The sequence below is a fragment of the Triticum urartu genome, chromosome 7 (assembly GCF_003073215.2).
Source record: "Triticum urartu cultivar G1812 chromosome 7, Tu2.1, whole genome shotgun sequence".
NCBI classification, from domain to species: Eukaryota; Viridiplantae; Streptophyta; class Magnoliopsida; order Poales; family Poaceae; genus Triticum; species Triticum urartu.
In genome coordinates, this window is record NC_053028.1 from 593,691,713 (window position 1) to 593,697,881 (window position 6,169).

At 45.8% G+C, this 6,169-nt stretch overlaps 1 pseudogene; it reads right to left on the minus strand.

Annotated features, from left to right (window-relative positions):
* Positions 1-1,152: 1,152 nt before the first annotated feature.
* On the minus strand, positions 1,153-1,999 carry LOC125519127 (annotated as a pseudogene).
* Positions 2,000-6,169: the final 4,170 nt, after the last annotated feature.

The following is a 6,169-nucleotide window of genomic DNA, read 5'->3' on the forward strand; positions in this document are numbered from 1 at the left end:
TTTAAGAAATGGGAAAACTTTTGCAAGTTCCGATTATTTTTCAAAATAGCAACAAAATTTTGGAATTTAGAACATTTTCCGGAAAAAAATTCTAAATGTTTTTTTGAGAATTTTTAATTTACGAAATAAATTATAAAAGAAAAATAAACTTGAAAGGGCAAAAAGAGATAGAGAAAGGAGAATAAAAGTAGAAGTAAAATACAGAAAAAAGAAATATGGGCCAGCCCATTACTGGATATCCTTTGCGAAACACCAACTATTTGTCATCCAGAGCGGAAAATAGGATTTTCCCAGGTACGTGTGCAGAAAAATAAGTGGGTTGGCTTCGCTGGGCCACAGCGCGTGGCCCATGTACGAAAATTCTTTTTCTAGCAGACAAACACATTAGAATTTAGTACCATCTTGGATAGAAAAAATATATTTTCGATGGTGAACGGATGAAATAATTGGAGAAACGCACCTTGCTTTATTAGTAGGTATAGATAGCATATAGCAGGAAAAGAATAAAATTTTCAATCTCTAAAGTCTGAAACCTAACTACCCATATATCTACTAGGTTGATCTGAGCTCCAAACTATATTAGCAATATCTCGAATATAGGAAAATAAAAGCATATTTCAAGTTATTACTATTGACATACTACTCAAATATCCAAATAAAAAATCAATTGCAGCCGAACAATATTTTTTTGTGGGGAAACAATATCGGATATTTGAAGTAATCATAAGAAAAAAATTAAATCAACGTTTTCTATCATGTAGATCATATTGCAATAAGCTACCGTATTACTGGTAATTCAGGGTTTTGAGTACAAACGGGAGCCTACTACTCAACCAGAGGGTTGCCACTAGTTTTTGTCAGTAAACATTAAGCAAACAATATAATTCAAAACCTCGAGCAAATGTATCTCTCTCTATCCGTCCTAACTGTCTACATAGACTTCCGATGAACTGGATATAATAAACTTGGCTAGGCAAGTTGGATGTACTCCCTTAAATTGATGCAGTAGCTTCTACAAAGCAGATTGTATGGAAAACACCGGATAAACTGGAAGAACAAAATTCATGTCAGGTGAAAGTAAGATGGAAAGGTGATTCGGCTCAATTACAACTTCAAGTACAGTTTAGTTTTTGCATGTACTGTGGGTGTCACCTAGATGTCGATGTCCAAGCACCTTCGGTACTCCTTCCTGGTGTGTGCGTGCTCATGCAGGACATCCACGTCACCACATCGACAGTGAGCCCCCTCCCTTCCAGCGACGCAAACACCACCTTCATGCTCTCCAGGTACCCCGCTTGGCCCTACATGTTCATGGTTCCACGTCTCTCTGCGGTCCATGGCAGCGAGGGCTGCCAATCTCGTCGAGGCGGCCGAAGCGCCGTAGGAGTTGAGCATGACTTTGAGCGCGAAGGTCTCCTGGGCGAGGCCGGACTTATGCAGCTGCGCCATCACCTCCTTCCACCACGCCACATTGCCGAACCTAGCATGTGCCGCTAGCAGCAACATGTGTGACTTCATGGTTGGCACCATTCCTTGCTGCTTTAGTGGATCGAACGCGGCCTCAGCCTCTGCATCAGTCCACAATTCCATGGTGGTCAGACTCAACATCTCATCGGAGCACCTGGAATTCAAATAATTCATACTTAATGTACCTCCGTGGAGATAGGCTTCCTCATAAGCATCCACCAAGATCCTGCACGAAGCTCTGCGCAACCCATGTGCTGCATTAGGGCAAAGATCTCGGTAGCAGCTTGTGGAAACCCTGTGTGGCTACGAAAAAAAATTATGTTTGCAATCGCTTTTGATGGAATTCAAACTCAAAGCAACATGGACAAACTCCATTTGAATTATACATAGATCATTCATGGTTGATGGATAGATCACCTATCTGTAAGCCTCCATGGGGCATTGTAGGAGTAAATGCCAGGCTTGGGCCGTCCTGCTACCCCTCCTTGAACACCTCCTCGGCCTTCTCTCACAGCCCTTCCATCACGAACATGTTCACTGGTTGTCATTCTCTCCATTGTCCTCCCGCAGTGGTGCTGACACCGACACCCTAGCCGCCGTTGACAAGTATCTGCTCGAGGGGATCACCTCTGGCCTACGTCCTCTTTCTCTCTTCCTCTGCTGCCAAGGGATGTGATGGGATGGACAGGAGGCAACCCTCATCTATCATCTCATCCAGATGGAGGCGGGCGACTAAGATGGAGGATGGAGGCGGTGGGTGACATGATGCCAGAAGATCCTCCATGTTTCCTACGTCTAGCCACGTTGGCCCGCCATGGCCTCATGGAACGACGAAGCGAGGCGGCGGGGCAGAGGGAGGCCGATCTCGGGAGGAGGGGAAAGGGGGTGGGGTGCGGCTGTGCAGGCCTGTAGCCAGGGTTTAGCCATGCAATCTTTTTCCACAGGTTTTTCTCACCAGTTCACGTGAGGATTGAAAAAACCAATAGGAGGTGGAGTTGGACTGAAGAAAAAATGTGGGATCGGTGCTAGCTATAGTAGGAGGGGTGGAGGCAGCGAACAAACCAACAACGTACGAACTGGTAGTCAATTGGATTTGATTTTTTCTGTTATTTGTTTCCTTAAAATCCATTATTTGTTTCCTAAAGAAAATTGCATTGATGAGATGGATCGGTTGATTTGGGTAAGTTAGGAAAGTTAGATATGTGGTTCAAATATATATCGGTCAAGTAGTCAATCAGATTTTTAATTAAATTTTTTATTTGTTTCCATAAAATTCATTATTTTATTTACTAAAGCAAATTGCATTGATAGGAGGAATCAATTGATTTAGATAAGTTAGGAAAGTTAGATATGTGAACTTTTGTATCTTAGAAAAGTATTGGTTTACAAGGAAAGAGTGGAGAGGAAAATAAACCGGTAGAAGAGGGGTGATGGGAGGTGGGATGAAAAAAAAGCAGATGAAAAAAGCCAGACAAAAATAAACTGTGGACGCAATCCCACCAACTGTTTCATTAGGAGTTGAGATAAAGCAAATTGCATTGCTGGCAGGAATCAGTTGATTTAGATAAGTTCGTGAAAGGATCGATATAGTTGACTAGAGGGGGGGTGAATAGGCAACTAACAATTTTTAACTTTTCTTTTCCAAATTAAACTTTGCATCAAAGTAGGTTGTCTAGACATGCAACTATGTGAGCAACCTATATGATGCAAGAACAATAAGCACACAAGCAAGCAAGGGAAATAACACAAATAAGCTTGCACAAGTAAAGGTACGAGATAACCAAGAGTGGAGTCGATGAAGACGAGGATGTGTTACCGAAGTTCCTTCCTTTTGAGGGGAAGTACGTCTCCGTTGGAGCGGTGTGGAGGCACAATGCTCCCCAAGAAGCCAATAGGGCCACCGTATTCTCCTCACGCCCTCACACAATGCGAGATGTCGTGATTCCACTATTGGTGCCCTTGGAGGCGGCGACCGGACCTTTACAAATAAGGTTGGAGCAATCTCCACAACTTAATTGGAGGCTCCCAACAACACCACGAAGCTTCACCACAATGTAATATATCTCTGCGGTGACCTCAACCGTCTAGGGTGCTCAAACACCCAAGAGTAACAAGATCCGCAAGGGATTGGTGGGGGGAATCGAATTTCTCTTGGTGGAAGTGTAGATCGAGGCCTTCTCAACCAATCCCTAGAAAATCAACAAGTTTGATTGGCTAGGGAGAGAGATCGGGCGAAAATGGAGCTTGGAGCAACAATGGAGCTTTGGGTTGGAAGAGGTGGTCAACTCGGTGAAGAAGATACCCCTTATATAGTGGAGAGACAAATCCAACAGTTATCCACTTAACCAGCCCGCGACATGCGGTACTACTGCGTCAGCCAAGCGGTACTACCGCAAGGGCTCACGGTACTACTACAGCGAACCGCGGTACTACCGTGGCCACGGCAGGAGCTAGCCCAGGCCTGTAGCAACGAAGCTGGAGCGGTACTGCCGCTCGCGCGGTACTACCGCACCCCCTTGCGGTACTACCGCAAGGCAAGGTTGGACCATCCTGAGAAGGCCGTGGACAAATAAAGAAACGTCTGTGGCTAGTTCTGCTGATTTTCAAATAGTGCAAAAATCCGACACGGTACTACCGTTGAAGGCAAGCGGTACTACCGCGCAGGGAGCGGATGTAAAAAAATTACATCCGTCCCTACTTCTACTTATGGCGCTGTGCCGGACCAGGACTCACGGTACTACGACTCCCAAGGAGCGGTACTACCGTGACCTCTTGGGTACTACCGCAAAGGCCTGCGGTACTACCGCAGCGTCCTGCGGTACTACCGCTCTGAAGAGCAGTACTACCGCAAGCCCCAGAACATCAACACTAGGAATTCTTCTTTTTGCACAAACACGAAGAAATGGAGGATGCTCCAAAGTGCTAAGGGAAAGGCGGTGCAAAGAGGAGTAAACATGTATGTGACGATTCCACCCAAACCTTTCCAAAGCGGACCCCCTCTTAATAGTACGGCTTTCCTACGACTCAAATCCACCGAAAAAGGAATGTAGAAAAACACCGTCTTTAATAATCTTAGAGGGGCTCCTAACCGTCTTGTGCCTAGTAATGAAATATCTGAAATACTCGAGACACATGATTAGTCCGCAAATGCATTGTCATCAATCACCAAAACACCTTAGGGATAAATATGCCCTTACAATCTCCCCCTTTTTGGTGGATTGATGACAATAGGGGATTTGCACAAGGGAGAAAGAATAGAACATGAGCAAACCATACATCTCTAAAATATAGACGGGCGCCCCCTAGATGTGTGCTATTTAGATGAGTGCTTTGGACTGCATGGCACACATACTAGGATCAACACTCCCCCTATATTTTATAGACATGGCATATCTTGCAATAATAATGCTAACACTAAGCACGATAGTAAATAAGAGCAAAAACTAAGTAGCACAATATATCATAAGCTCGGTAAGGTGCGATAGATAGAGTGCATATGTCTTACACCATATGATAGATAAGTCTCACAAGCTCAAATAAACTCAAACCAAACCAAAGCAAACAAGGTTCAACAAACCAAACACAAGCGAAGCAAACATGACACGACACGGCAAATCCCTACACTCTCTCCCCCTTTGGCATCGAGACACCAAAAAGGCAGAGAGGACACCTACAACACAAGTGGTGGCTCAAGCGGAGTAGTCATTCGCACGGTCTTCGTCTGACTCGGTAGCGGGGATGGGCTCCTCCTCAGAATCAATCCACTTGTAGCCTTGTTTTGCCATCCATTCGACCTCTGGAGTGATGTGCTCCTCGGAGCCGCCAGAAACATCCTCTCCAAAAACCTTCATGATCTTCTTGTCGTGGAAGTGACTCTCCTTGGAGGCCATGTGAGTCTGATATTGCCCCTTGGCCTGCATGCAGAACAAGGCCTTCATCTTGGCCTTCAGCTTCTTCGCCCATGAGGGCTCAATGGAGGGAGGTGCATATCCCGTAGAGCTGTCCTCGGCTACATTCTCCTCCTCAACATCCCTCTTAGCAACCTCAGACTCGGCACGAGTAGTAGTGTTAGCCCACTGGGGCTTGATGCGGAGTTTGATGGAGTCATGACGGATCCAGTCAGGGGCCAAAAACTCCTCAGTGGGATAGAGCTTCTCCCAAGTCTTCGATATCAGGAGGAAGAGATATGGACCATAGATGGGTACCTTGCGGGTGAACACCGCGAATCGAAGCTCGCACCACATGATATGTGAGAAATCAAGTGGTTGAGTCTGAGAAACGTGTGCCTCCTCACAAATGAGCAACATGTCCACAAGAAAGGCATGCACCTTGTCCTTGTCCCCAATGCGAGGAAAGAGGGAGTGGCGGAAGATCCGGTGCATGATGTCAAGGAACGAGTTGAGCACCCACGTCGACTTGCCAATGCCCAGTTTCTTCTCAACATAGAACGGTAGAAGCTTGTCCTTGCTAGCTGACTCGGCGTTGGCATGAGGGTGAACACCAACAGGCATGTGGAGCCCCTCATCAGGCACTCTGAGCAAATCCATGAACTCCTTCCAAGTAGCAGTCAACTGACGGCCATTGGTCATCCAGGTCATCCTCTGATCCTCTCCAGAATGGAAGTGGACCGAAGTAAAGAACTGGGCCACCAGCTAGGGGTCATAGTCCATGTGGAAAGACATCACATAATCAATGGCAAACT